The following is a 14,975-nucleotide window of genomic DNA, read 5'->3' as shown; positions in this document are numbered from 1 at the left end:
AAATATCCAATGGAAAATGGATTCTTTACTCAAATAAGTGAGAAACATTGGGTTTATAAAAAGTTAAAATGTGGGGCCCGGCCCTGTGGCCTGTGGTTAAGTCTAGCGTGCTCGGCTTCAGCAGCCCAGGGCCTGGTTTCCAGGCACAAACCTACACCACTCATGGGTGACCCACATACAAAATAGAAGAAGATTGGCACACATGTTAGCTCAAGGCAAATCTTCCTCAGCAAAAAAAAAAAAAAAAAAAGTTAAAAATGATTTATTGTTACTCTCCAAGAAGGGGATCTAGTATGCTGTCCAACTTTTTTGACATAGAGTCCCATTTTAATATCTTAAGGAGCTATGTTCTAAGAAACATATCTTAGGAACTGCTGTTCCAAAGATTAATGCTGATGTTTTATTTTTGAAAATCGGGAGGGGTGTGGCGGGGAACATTGATGCTACAAATCACCATAGTCTTTCCTTTATTTTCAAATTTATTTCTTCAAACCCAGGCATGTGTCGCCATCAATTTTCTGCTGGTAGCAGATGATAAGTGAATCATTGTGGTTATTTAGAGTAGAAGACCATTAAGCCATGGCCTGATCCAGCTCCCTGAGTCTGCTGATGAGGAAACTGAGGCTCAGGGAGATGAAGTGTCCTGCCAAGGTCACCAAGCGCATCAGTGTCTAACAAATTGGAAAGCTAAAAAAAACCAAACCAAACAAAAAAAACCCTAATAGTTAAAATAAGAAGTGGCCCAGGACCATCACCTCCATAATCTCCGGTCCGGTAGACTACACTCATCTATCATTTGTTTATCTGCAAGTGAAAATTACATTTTGCAGGAGGGCTGTGAAAGTAGATATGCTCCTTTCACCCAAACAGAAATAGAGAAGAGATTTATGACAGCAGAGAGCAGTGCGGCGTGAGGTCTCTCAGCCTTCCCAAGGAAACCAGGTGAAGTGAAAATTCATGTTGGAGTTCTTCATATCAATGATGATACTGTTTGGAGAGCTTCTCTGGCTTGGTTTCTAGAGTCCTGGACAGAATTTTACCTGCTCCACGTTCACATTGTCCTCAAAACATGGACCACGGGACAAGTAAAGGACCGTGGTTGGGGTTGGCCTCTCCATGAGAGAGCTTTGCAGAATTTGACAACTCAGCTGACCTCTACTTGGGGTTTAATCCGGCACACTCACTAACAACAACAGAGGCCCCATGGCACGTGCAGCCCGAACAGTCCCCCCCCCCCCCCCCGCCCCCGGCAGATCTAATTGGCATTGACCTTTGCTGGGTCACGGTTTCTCAACCTCAGCACTATTGGCCTTTGGGGCCAAGTAATTCTCTGTTGTGGGGGCTGTCCCCTGCATGGTAGCATGTTTAGCAGCATCCCTGAGCTCCAGTCTCTGGATGCCGGGAGCATCTTCCAACTTGTAACAATCAAACATGTTTCCAGAGATTGGCAAATGTCCCTTGGGGGCAAAACTGCCCATGGCTGAGAACCACTGTTCTGGATGAATCCAATGAGGATGACGGCCGCTTCAAACTAGAAAGTCAGTCCCCACAAAACCGTGAGCTTCTCAAGCAAGGGACTCAGGAAACAACATGCTAATCGTCTTTGTATCTCCCCTCCCTGGCACATAGTAGGTGTTCACTCACCCATTCATCCCACAAATATTTATGAAGCACCTATTATGGCAGTCTTCCATGGGGAAGGGATATAGCAGTGAATGTCAGATGATCCCTGGCCTCAAGGAGTTTACCTTTCAGAAGGGAGAAGACAGACAATAAAAAAAGAAATAAAAGTATAAGTAAATATGTAGGGTAATTTCAGGTGCTAAGTACTCTGAAGAAAAAAATACAGATAAATATAAAAGAAGGCTGCCTTAGCCAGGTTAGTCTATCAATTAGAATTAAGTTGATAACAGGATCCAAAATAACAGTGGTTTAAACAAGATCAAAGTTTATTTCTCTCTCAAGTAGAAGGCCAGAAGCAAGTGACCCAGGTCTGTTGTGGTCATTGCACTCCATGAAATCCTCAGTGATTCAGGCTCCTTCTATTCTGTTGCTCTGCTGTGCACAGCCTCCATTTCTAAGCTTACCTCATGGTCTAAGATGGCTGCTCCAGATCCAGCCATCACGTCACATGCCAGCCAGCAGAATGAATAAAAGGCAAAGGTATGTGCCAATGATCTTTTAAGAATGGTTTCTGGAAACTGCCATGTTATGTTTCTTCTTATATTGCATTGGCCAGTAGCAATAACCAGTTTAAGGGAGACTGGCCGATTACGGACTCAGCTAAAAATAGGAGGTTCCATTTCTTTGGGAAAAGGGAAGAGTAGATATTGGAGGACAACTAGAAGTCTCTGCCAGACTTGGATAGGAAAGTCCTGTCTAAGGAAGAGACAATGATGAGAAGGGAGATGTCATTGGAAGAGGTTCCTGGCACGGGATCAAGATAAGCAAGGCCCTGAGTTGCTATAAGCCTAGCGTGTTGACATATAGAAGGCAGGCTGGCTCGAGGGGAAAATGGAGAGAGGCAAGATCACATAGAGCCTCGTGGGGTGTGGTAACAGGTCTGAGTTTTATTCCACTTGCAATGGAAAGCCTTTGGAGGGTTTTGAGCAAGGAAGAGATGTCATTCATGCTTTCAAGACCCTGGCTGCCGTGTAAGGACAGCAGTGGGAGAGGCAGAGAGATGGGGCAGCAGGCTGTCGGAGTCGACTTGATGGTGGCTTGAATTGACCTGTAGATGGCACATGGTGAGATGTGACCATATTTTGCATAAAGTGCCATGGGCTATTGGAGCCAAAGTACACGGGTCTACTTGAGGGAATAAGAAAAAATAAGAATATTTCCCAGGGTTTGACCTGAGCACCCAGCATATGGCAATGCCATTTACTGATGTAGGACAGGCTTGGGAGGGAGCAGATTTGGGTCAAGAGTTCTGTTTTGACCTTGTTGAATCTAAGATGTGTATGCGATCTCCAAGTACGAATGCCAACCCGGGAGCTGAATATATAACAGTGTGCCCTAAAGATGCAAATTTTAGAGTCATCAGCCTAACGATGGTACTCTAAGGGTAAGTGTGAGAACAATGTTAGAGATAATTGGCTCAAGGACAAGAAAGTTATAAGTTTTTAAGTAAAATTAGACAAATTAAAAAACCTAGAACCATCTGTGTTAAAGGCCCTTAAAACGTCCCTAGATACCCCTTCGGAACCATCAAGTATGCAACTCTTGCCCCCGGACTTCTAATTAAAGCTGCCTTATGGGGCCCGCCCGGTGGCACAGTGGTTGATTTGCACATTCTGCTTCAACAGCCCATTGTTCACTGGTTCAGATCGCGGGTGTGAACGTGGCACTACTTGGCAAGCCATGCTGTGGCAGGTGTCCCACGTATGAAGTAGAGGAAGATGGGCATGGATGTCAGCTCAGGGCCAGTCTTCCTCAGCAAAAAGAGAAGGATTGGCAGATGTTAGCTCAGGGCTAATCTTCCTAAAAGAAAAAAAACAAAACTGCCTTAGAATCTCAAGCGCCACACACAGCAGCGAAAAGCCTTTCGATCATTTGTAAAAAAGAGATTGCAAAAGAGCTTCTTCTGTTGTATTTGCATTGCATCGGTGCTGTTTTCTGATTTTTTAATAAAATCACAATTGTGCAATATTTAGGCCACCCTGTAGTTTACATAGGCGTTTCTGGACTTGCCTTGGGGAAGTAAGAAACGGATGCCATCTCCACTGGAAAACAAGTTCTGAGGCACACACTTTGGGAACACAACCGGCTGCTTACAAGTTAAGGATTGCCATCGCATGATTTTAATCAGACCCAAACCCTAACTTCAAGTTTATAATGTAATAATAAAAGTAGTAGCACTAGATAGTGTTGTTTATTGAGCATCTGCTATGTACCAGGCATTTTATACACAGAATTCTAATCTTCGCACAGGCTTGACGGGGAGGTGTTACTCTTCCCATTGTACAGATGACAATACCAAGCCTCTGAAAGGACTGTGTGTCTTGCTAATGCACCAGATCTGCCTTTCCTTAGATTTTCCAGGAAGTCTAGTTATTCAGGAAGCCTTATTATTTATTGGGGCATTTCCCTTAGCTCTCCCATCGGCTCACCTAAAAGTAGAAACCCCATCTCGTTCTTTTTTTTTTTAATCAACTACAGTTTCCAGCTTATAGTGGGTACTCAAATATTTATTGAAAGAATAAACTAGAGACACACCTACAACTACATATAAAACAACGGATTCATTAAAGGGGCAGAAACAGAATTCTAAAAGAATCCTGGGCAATCACTTAGTCTAGAGGTCATTACCTGGCTGGTCCCAGGTGAACTATGGCTTCAGGAGTGTTTTGTGCAGTTTCCAAATTCTGCCAAAAAAAAGAAGTTATATTAGTTCCCAACATTCAAATGTCAGAAAATTGCAAACAAAAATCCAGATTTTTTTTTTTGCTTCCCTTGAAATCTGGCAACACTGGAGCACATTCCCACAGGTTAACAGGGACAGAGGGGCTGAGGAGGGGCACCCCTTAGCCCCATTTAGATTTCCACCTGGGCTCCTGAAGGTATTTGAATTTGCATCCGCAGCTGTCGAACTTCCTTATTACAGAATTGAGAAAACCGAGGCCCAGCAGAGCAGGCGACTTGCTATTGAGGTGTCCAGACCTCCTCACTCCCAGCTGTAGCCTCTTTGCATACCCCACTGCCCAGGATGCACAGGTGATACTGAACCTGTCCATCTCAAGTTCGTGTGCAAGATGCTCAGTAAGCCAATCACTGAGACATCTGCTGGGAGATGGAGAAAGGTTTATTCAAATTGGCCAAAGTGAGAAGGTGGGAGGATGGGTTCTCTCCAATCCCCCTTGACAAGAGAAGAGAGCTGGGGGCATTATAGAGCTAAGGGGCTTGGCAGGAAGAATCTTGCAGAAACAAAAGGGTAATCGGTGTTTCTTTCACTCCCAATAAGTCCCTGGGCAATCTGACTTCTGGGGTCTACGGCAGTTGGGGGAGGGTTATCTGGCGATCATAACTCCCTTGAAGGCATTCTTCATCTTCTGTAAACGAGTTCATAAATCCTTGTGACCCCAGAGTCACCCTTCAGGTTAAATAAGAAAACAGCAAATTGACAAGATTAACTTCTTTGCATCTATGTGTTGGGAACAAGGTGGAAGGGAAATCCTGTTCTTATTGAATATTTACACTAACCCTCAGGTACCGGCTTCACTGAAAGTCCGTATTTGCTGTAACTACACACAAACACACATATACAGAGATGAACGTATAGCCACATCCCACTTTCAAGGTGGCGAAAAAGACTATGTCGATTGGGTTCATAAAAAAAGATCTCGGCAGTTAAAAAAATTGCAAGGCAGAAAGTTTCTGTTCCCTTTGGTCACAAAGCCAGCCTATCCTAGTCTGGAGTTTGTTCCACTTCTTCAAGGAGATAGTAAGTCCAGGTTAATATTTATTCCAGTTCTGAGTGAGCCTTGGTTTCACTTTCTAAGTCACTCAGCAGTGATCTGGTGAGATGTTGAGAAATGAATGAAATAAGAAATTGAAGGGTGGGGTGGAGAGAGTCAGAAACAGCTGCCTCGTGGGGAGTCCTCCAATGGGAGGAGCTATGAGACAATGTGTCAACTAATAATATAGTGAGTGGAATATGTCCAGAATATGCCCAAATGTTAATTAGAGTGTTTCTTCCTCCCTTACTCACTCTGCGGGGCTCCCTTAAGGCACTCACAGAATTTAATTCCCCTCGCTGTGGTCATTCTCCTCTCCCCCAGCCAGAGCATCCATTGCTGAGGGGAGAAGGAGTGTTACCAGAGAACCAGAAAAACAAAAGCAGCAACCTCTGGACTGGTTCAGTAAATCATTGATCCACAAGTCAGGAAGTTTGAGAGACACACTTCAGATTGCACCTACGCCAGTGCTTGTCACCCTGTAATGTGCTTGCGAGCCATCTGGGGATGTTGTTAAAGGCAGATTCTGAATCAGCAGGTCTGGGGTGGGGCCTGAGATTCTGCCGTTCTAACAAGCCCCGTGGTGATGCTGATGCTGCTGGTCCGGGGACCACACTCTTGAGTTGCGAGGCGGAAGAGCAGCCACCAGTCCTCAAATTCGCCTCCCCGTTTGAATCACCTGGGGGATCTTTAAAAACTACTGATGCCTGCGTCTCCCCACCAGATTCTGACTTCATCAGTGTGACGGAAGCCTGGGCATTAGGATTTTTCACAGCTTCCCAGCAGATTCTAGTACGAAGCACAGTTTGAGAAGCGCTGCCCTCCGCTAGAGCAGTTCTCAAACTTCCGTGTACCTCGGAGTCCCCTGGAGGGTTTGTTAAAACACAGAGATTGCTGGGTCCCACCCTGCGGGGTTTCAGTTAGTCTGTGTGGGGTCTGAGAATTTGCATTTCTAACAAGATGCTGCTGATCTGGGGACCACACTTTGAGAGCCACTGCTTGTCAGCTGGGGAAGAGGAGAGGGGACACACAGCTGTGTCACCCAGAGGAGGCATTGATCTTGACTTCAGCAAGCACTTAAGTAAGCATATATTGCCAGTGCCCAGAAGCTATGTTGGCTGTCCTCTTGTCACCTGGAAAGGACTGTCCACCAATTATAGCCAGTCTATGGCACCCACTTTATGCCACAAGACTTACCAATTCTCCAATTTGTCCATGCCATGTGGACAACCCCTTGTGCCATAGTTCAGCCCAGTTGTAGCCCCTCTGGAACAGAGGGTGGTGGCCTTGTCACCAGAGAGGTGGCGCTGATGGGGAGGGTGAATGTCCCCACCTGGACAAGCTGGAGATCTCCCGCCAAGTCTGATGGTGGTAGAAGACCCACTCTGGCTTCAGTAAAAGCCCATGATTCCAGTCCACAGAGATGGTTTCGCTACCCAGGTTCTTACATGCCGGGTGGAAGGACTGTGCTAAAACCATAAGGACATTGTGATGCGGTTGAAGAAGAAGAATTCTTTTATGGGAACCAGTTGGAAGAAGCAGAATCGCCCCTGAAAACACTGAGCCCCTGATTCCGAAGAGTTATTTTCCGAATCAGCGTAATGTTTCCTCCAGCTTTTTTTTTTTTTTTTTGAGGAAGATTAGCCCTGAGCTAACTGCTGCCAATCCTCCTCTTTTTTTCTGAGGAAGACTGGCCCTGAGCTAACATCTGTGCCCACTTCCTCTACTTTATATGTGGGATGCCTACCACAGCATGACGTGCCAAGCGGTCCCACGTCGGCACCTGGGATCCGAACTGGCAAACCCCGGGCCACCAAAGAGGAACATGTGCACTTGACCCCTGTGCCACCAGGCCAGCCCCTCTCCAGCTTTTAACTCATTTTTTACATTAAAAAAAAAAAAAGAAAGAAGCATGCTATGGATCTACAACTAAGCTTCAAGATGGAGCAGAGGTAAGGCCCAGCAGCTCTTTTTAAATATTTATTTATTTTGGACCGGCCCAGCGGCACGACAGTTAAGTTCACACCTTCTGCTTTGGTGGACCGGGGTTCGCAGGTTCGCATCCTGGGTGCAGACCTACACACCACCTGTGCACCACTTATCAAGCCATGCTGTGGCAGGCGTCCCACATATAACGTAGAGGAAGATGGGCACGGGTGTTAGCTCAGAGCCAGTCTTCCTCAGCAAAAAGAGGAGATGTTAGCTCAGGTCTTATCTTCCTCAAAAATAAAATAAAATAGGGGCTGGCCCCGTGGCCGAGTGGTTAAGTTTGTGCGCTCCGCTGTAGGCGGCCCAGGGTTTCGTTGGTTCGAATCCTGGGTGCGGACATGATACTGCTCATCAAAACCACGCTGAGGCAGCGTCCCACATACCACAACTAGAAGGACCCACAACGAAGAATATACAACTATGTACTGGGGGCTTTGGGGAGAATAAAGGAAATAAAATCTTTAAAAAATAAAATAAAATAAATTAAACAATAAATAAATATTTATTTTTATAGTCCCCAAAGCAAACTCCTTGATTTACCTATTTATTTTCTTTCAGGAACATTTTCATAATCAGTCATCTGAGTTAAGTAGCACTTTCCATCCTTAGAAGAAACTAGCCTTGGAGATGTGGGGAGGAAACCACCATTTATTAAGCATCTACAATGTCTTGGGGATTCCACCAACCTCCTTGTGTCTGTTAGTTCATGTATTGCAGTAGAAACCTCTGTTATTACCGGGAGTATGACTGACTGGAATTTTGTTTGAAAAATATATATATTTTTTTTTGCTGAGGAAGATTTGCCCTGAGCTAACATCTGTTGCCAATCTTCCTCCTTTTTCCTTTGTTTAATGTGGACCGCCACACCACAGCATGGCCGGTAACAGATGACTAGTGTAGGTCCATGCCTGGGATCTGAACCTGGGCTGCCGAAGCAGAGCGTGCCAAACTTAACCACTAGGCCACTGGGGCTGTCCCTGGAAAAAAGATTTTTTGAAGCAACAGAGTCTATTCAGATAAAGCATTCTCACAGAGAAAATGATGCAGATGTTAAAGAAGCATGTCCAGCTGTGAATGTATGTAGGCCATGAAGCCATAGAAACCTTCTGGACCTTGCACTCTGGCCGTCAAAACTCTTGCTGAGAACGGATTATTTAGTTACACTACAAAGTTTTAGCAATTGCTTCTAATGGTTTTTCCAGGCCTGTGGGGACCAGGCAGGGTTGGTAGGTGGTAAGGCTAATTTTTGCCTGCTGGCAGAGACTTTAAGTATTGTTTCTTTGTTCTGTCTTGTTATATGTAGACCATAAATTATATAGCAAGATGAAGCCATGTACTAGGCAAGCGACCAATTTTTTTTCTCCAAAACACTATATCAGACATTGACCTTGAAAATGACTATGTTCGTTTATTTCCTAGGTATGTTCTGGGACCTACTACAGGGTTTACGAGGGGGAGCAAAATAGACACAATCCCAGCCCTCAAAGAGCTTCAGAGCTGGCACCAGAAAGAGATCCTACGAGTAAATCTACAACCCCATGCCGTTCATTGAGACTCGTCTCTTTGTTGTAGATATACAACCCCAAGTGGTACAAATGAGAGAACAGAAACAGGGAGATCATTCAGATTGGAAGTCCAGGGACAGTGACTTTAGCTGGGCCCTAGAGGATGAGGAAAAGGAACTAGAGAGGAGTTGGTGAAGGGAAGAACATTTCAGCTGGAAGTGAAAGGTCCTTGGGGTGGGAAGGAACGTGGCAACTTCAGGGAACTGAGAGAAGAGTGGTGGAGGAGAGGGGCGGAGGAGTTCTCCAGACAAAGAGAACCGACAGAAGATGTATCTATATCTACCTATCTATATCTATCTATCTATTTATCAGAAGAGATTTATTATAAGGAACTGGCTCATGCACTTATGGAGGCTGAGAAGTCCCACCCTCTGCTGGAAACCCAGGAAAGTAGATGGTGTAGTTGCAGTTCACGCCTGAAGGCCTGAGAACCAGGAGAGCCAATGGTCTGAGTCTCAGGAGAAGACCGATATCCCAGCTCAAGCTGTCAGGCAGAGATCGAGAATCCTCCCTTCCTTCATCTTTTGTTCCATTCAAGCCCTCCACTGATTAGATGAGGCCCACCCACATTACAGAGGGCAGTCTACTTTACTCAGTCTACTGATTCAAATGCTAATCTCTTCCAGAAACACTCCTACAGACACACTCTGAATCCTATTTATCTAGGTATCTGGGCATCCTGTGGCCCACTCAAGGGGACACATAAAATTAACCATCACAGAGGGTGACGGCTGGAAGAGGCGAGAGAGGTGGGCAGGGATGTGTGGTTTGTACTGTGTCAACTCGGTGAAGGTAGAAACGTGTTTTCTGGAAGCCTCTCCCCTGGTAGATTGGCTGAAAGAGGCGAGCGTGAGTGCACCAGCAGCAGCCGTCACAGAGGCTCCTGGTGGTCAGACACACTGAGGGACGAAAAGACACAGAGACATCCCTGGGTTCCACTTATCCTTGCTCTCTGCTCTGCATCCAGCTCTTCTGACTGCTGACCCCGTGGACCAACGGTGGCCGCTGTCCCACCACCGGCCGTGTAGAAGGACAACTTGCCATAGAGCCTTCCCTTGACTGTCCTATTTTGGTGGCCAAATGTGCTTGGTGGCTCGCATGGCCTGGCCAGTGCCTCTTTGATCCTCCAGCTTCCCTCCTGGACCATCCTTTCCCCGGTTCCTCCTCCTGCTCCATAAGGTCTAATTCCTAGAATAAATCTCTTATCCCATAACCCAGAATGTTGCTGCTTTGAGCCCCGACTGATTCACTGGGCCAGATCAAGTAGGCCAAGGTGAAGCCCAGGGAAGCTGTCGAAGGCCCCTGAGCCTGCATCTGTGGCTGGGGCTCCTGTGACTGCAGCCAGGGTTCCAGGTCCCCAGGATTCTAGACAGAGCGGGGCACGGTGCAGACGGAATTGCCACCCGTCTTCCCAAGAGCGGGTTCCTGGTACATTTCTACCTCACTAGGGAGCGCCATTATGATTTTGCTCCTCAGTCATGGCAAGAAGTGTTGTTAGCATCCAACAAGTAGAAGGACTAAGGAGCAGGAGAAAAGACTCTAGTCCTTTATTTGTATAAAGGTTGGCAGGTTTGTATACAACACCTTTGGCGTAGGCGCAGGAACAGGTTCAATGAGTTGACTTTTAGACTGAAAGCAGCTGGAGATCTACCCTCCAGCATGTATGTCCAACACTCCAGGGATGCGTGTGCGTAACTGGGCAAAGGAGGCAGTAGTGCCTACACTTGACAATCAACTGGGGGGCTTAAAAAATATACAGATGCTCCACTGTAGACCATTTAAATCTTATTTTGGCAGGTGAGGCCCAGACATCTCTGGTTTTTTTTGTTTTTGTTTTTTGTGGGGTTTTTTTTTTTTTTTGGTGAGGAAGATTGGCCCTGAGCTAACATCTGTTGCCAATCTTCTTCTTTTTGCTTGAGGAAGGTTGTTGCTGAGCTAACATCTGTGCCAATCGTCCTCTATTTTGCATGTGGGACACCACCACAGCATGGCCTGATGAGCGGTGTGTCAGTCTGTGCCTGGGATCTGAACCTGTGAACCCTGGGCCACCGAAGCCAAGCATGCAAACTTAACTGGTATGCCACTGGGCTGGCCCCCAGACATGTCTCTTTTTTTTAAGAGTTCAAAGTGATTCCCAAGAGTAGCCAGGGTTGAGAATTGATGTAACTATAGTGAAGAGGTTGAAACAAGGAGACCTGTGGGCCATATCTGATCCAAGATGTGTTTCAATACACAGTATTTTCCTTCATAAATTTGAATTCACTGCTAGTATTGAAACAAAGAGATTGCAAACACAAACCTGAATTTCCAGCTTTTCTCCTTTGAATACCTAGAAGGATTGGCAATACTGGGCCCACATTCTCACGTGGCAACAGTAGTTAAGAGCTGAATAGGAGCTTTCCTTAGGGAGCCATGGGCTCTCCCATTTGCCACAGTCCCCACCAACCCCTAATACTTACCCAGCTTGTTTCACTCATTTTATGGTCTGCCTGTCCACTGTAGACATTGGATTTGGGGACCTTGCAGAGATCAAGAGTAGGAGTCAGTGAACTATAGCCCTTGGGCCAAGTCTGGCTTGCTGCCTGTTTTTGTATGGCCTGCAAGCTAGGAATGGTTTTTACATTTTGAAATTGCTGAAAAAAAGTGAAAGAATAATCTTTCAGGACACATGAAAAATCAGATGAAATGCAAATTTCGTTGCCCACATTGCAGTACAGATCACAGCCATGATTATTTGCTTATGTGTTGTCTGTGGTGCTTTGGTGAGTTGAGTACTTGCAACAAAGACTACGTGGCCAGCAAGACCTCAAATATTTACTGTCTGGCTCTTGACAGAATAAGTTTGTCGATTAAGAGACTAGGATTTAGGGGCTGGTCTGGTTGCACAGCGGTTAAGTTCACACGTTCCGCTTCAGCGGCCGGGGTTTGCCGATTTGGGTCCTGGGTGTGGACATGGCACCGCTTGGCACGCCATGCTGTGGTAGGCGTCCCACGTATAAAGTAGAGGAAGACGGGCATGGATGTTAGCTCAGAGCCAGTCTTCCTCAGCAAAAAGAGGAGAATTGGCAGTAGTTAGCTCAGGGCCAATCTTCCTCAAAAAAAAAAAAAGAAAAAGAAAATAGGATTTAGAATCAAAGAAAGCTAGGTTTGAACCTCAGATGTATTATTAACTGAGAGAATTTGGGCAAATTACATCAGCTCTCTATAAAATTCAGAGAAGTCTTACCCTGCGGGGGACTGTGGTGGGGTGGATTAGGTGACTATGCGCAGCCCACAGCTCAATGCCTAGAGCAGAAAAAATTGTACCCAACAGAAGAGTAAGACTGAAGATCACCCTTTTTGAGACTGATAGTGTTTATCAGTAAATGATGTTAAACGAACCAGGGTTCTTTAACTCTAGGAAAAAATATTCATTGCTATTCCCTTAAATAGGTTACATTATTATGTCATTAAACTCACTTTGCAATAATTCAGATTGAGTTACTTTTCTACGTTAGATATCTTTTAAGTGTGAAAACTGCAATATTTGCCAAATAAAAAAATCACCTCTTACTCATCACGATTAATTATTCGCTTCATGATCGTATTAAAGCCTTGGAAAGAAGAACCCATTTAGCGTGAACAGTAACTTAGTTGGGGAGAGAGTGAACTATTCCCCCCGAGTGAAAGCTGTCTTTTTGATGACACTACGTTATATTTTCCATTTGAATTTTAGTAATTCTCTAGGATCTGATATTCCCGTTGTCAAAAAAATGAATTTTCCTCTGTTTGATCAAAGTTGACCAAATAAGAGACTTGGCTATATATATTTTTAATCCGATTAAATCTTCAGTGCACTGATTATGCGCTTAAAATACATACAACATAAAATTTACCATTTTAACCATTTTACAGTGTACAATTGCGTGGCGTTAAGCCCATTCACAATGTCATGCAATATTATGCAGCCCTAACCACTAACCCTGGCAACCACTAATGAATTCACCTATTCCAGACATTTTGTTTAAGTGGACTCATAGAGTAGGTGGCTTTTTGTGCCCGGCTTCTTCCATTTAGCATCGTGTCTTCAAGATTCATCCGTGTTGTAGCGGGTACCAGTACTTCATTCCTTTTGGTGGCTGAATAATATTCCATTGTATGGATATACCACATTTTGTTTACTCATCCATCCAGTGATAGGCTTTGGGTTGCTTCCACTTTGGGGCTATTGTGAACACTGCTATGACGAACACTCATGTACACGTTTTTGTTTGAAAACCCATCAGAGTTCTCCCATCAAGACCCTTTCAGCCAGTGCTTAGGGTCTTTGAAAAAACAGGACTAGTTGAAAGGACAGTAAAAGGACTGAGACCTGGGTGAAAGGGTCTTGATGATACATTTATTTACTTGCTGAATGCCTGTCTCGTCTCCTCGAATGTAAGGCCAGGCCTGTATCTGGTATGTTCACAGCTACACCTTGAGAGCCTGAAGATACAGATGGACAATGGCCAGATCACATATCAAAACAGAACTCTGACCCACAGTCTGCAGCAACCAGCTCAGGAAACCAACCCGTTATCTACAGACCAGCCCAGGAAGCCAGCCTGCTATCTCCAAATCAGACTTGGAGGAAGTCAGACCGCTATCTCCAGCAACCAGCCCAGGAAGCCAAACAATAACCCCTGCAGCAATCAGCCCCAAATGGCCAGGGATTAATTAATAACTGACAGCTTCCCTAATTTTTGTCCCGCTTCTAACATAGGACCAGCCAGTGACAGCCAAACGTGCACCCCTAACCAATCACATAGGACGTCCACCTCTAGTTAGCCCACCTACAGCTTCCCCATGCCAACAGCCTCCACTCAGGGGGCATCCAGATCCTTCCCTTCTCTCCACTATAAAGCTTTACAGTCTTCTGCCTGCCTGAACGTCTGCCAAACTGCAAATGATGGGGGTGGACTCCCTTGCTATAGCAAACTCTGAGAAAATAGCCTTTGCTTGTTCTCATTCGATAGTCTCTGTTTATGCCCACGACCTCCATCCCCTGGCCAGGGCCTGGCACGCACAGGGCATCTGGACGGTAACTGTTAATGATGTGTACACAGACTGCTGAGGAGGGAGCAGTGCAGTCCTTTTGCTGTGCCCCACCCGGTCACTCAAGACCACAGCACACGCTATGTCTTATCCCAGCCTCCCTGCCCCAGAACTCCAGACCTGCTCACATACTGGCCGACTCACATCTCCATATGGACCTCCACAGGTCCCTGGGACTCAACGTGTCACCTCCTCTCTTCCTCCTGCAGCTCTTTGCCTGGTTTCCTCACCCAGGATCGCCCTGAGGGCCCCGCCTGGAACGTGGGAGTCAGCCTACCTCCTCCCTCCCATTCTCCCCACCTATGATCTGCCAGTAAGTCCTGTTGGTTCTATTCCAGAAGTCGCAGTGAATCCACCCCTCCCTCCAGCTCCACTCCTGGGTCAGGCCTTCATTGCAGCAATAGCCCAGAACTGGTCTAGCTGCCTTGAGTCTGACCTCCTCCAAAACAGCCGGGGGACATTTCCATTTTCCCATTTGTGACCAGGAGACTCCCCTGCATAGCAGCCTGCCAGTCACCATCAGGTTAGAGTCTAACCTTAAGAGAAGAACCTTTCTGGAGCCCCCAGACCTGGTGCCTGCCCACCCATCCAGCTTCAACTCCGGTACAGCCAACCTTCTAGCCACTAGCACGTGACAGCACTGCCTGCCCTCTCAGCTGCTCCCCGCCGGAGCCTCTGCCAGGCTCGCCTCCTGCCCGCCCTCCTTCCTCTCACCTACTTGGCAGGTAGCTCCTCTTCAAGCCTTAGCCAGTCACTGTCACTGCCTCCCCGGGGAAGCCTCCTTGCTGCTGTGGCAGACCTCTCCTGATCCCTGATCTCTCTGGGCTCCTTACCCACGGGTGAGATCTGCTGGTCAGTCCCCTCTCTTCCCGTCACTGTGTCAATTCCTTGA

At 46.2% G+C, this 14,975-nt stretch overlaps 1 long non-coding RNA gene across 3 annotated transcripts; it reads right to left on the bottom strand.

The window, feature by feature from the left end:
- Positions 1-1,254: 1,254 nt before the first annotated feature.
- LOC123276840 (uncharacterized) lies at positions 1,255-14,967 on the bottom strand. 3 transcript variants are annotated; one of them, XR_006513415.2, is made up of 3 exons: positions 14,798-14,967; positions 4,312-4,367; positions 1,255-3,483 (listed from the first exon to the last, which is right to left on the bottom strand). It is a non-coding gene; the product is annotated as an uncharacterized lncRNA (long non-coding RNA). The 3 variants fall into 3 exon arrangements; XR_006513413.2 differs by having other exon boundaries at positions 14,802-14,967; XR_011494280.1 differs by lacking the exon at positions 14,798-14,967 and adding an exon at positions 14,204-14,791.
- Between the last annotated feature and the right edge of the window lie 8 nt (positions 14,968-14,975).

This window comes from Equus asinus, chromosome 14 (genome assembly GCF_041296235.1).
Source record: "Equus asinus isolate D_3611 breed Donkey chromosome 14, EquAss-T2T_v2, whole genome shotgun sequence".
Lineage (NCBI taxonomy): Eukaryota > Metazoa > Chordata > Mammalia > Perissodactyla > Equidae > Equus > Equus asinus.
Note: the sequence above shows the minus strand (reverse complement) of the source record. Positions and strands in the feature narration are given on the sequence as shown.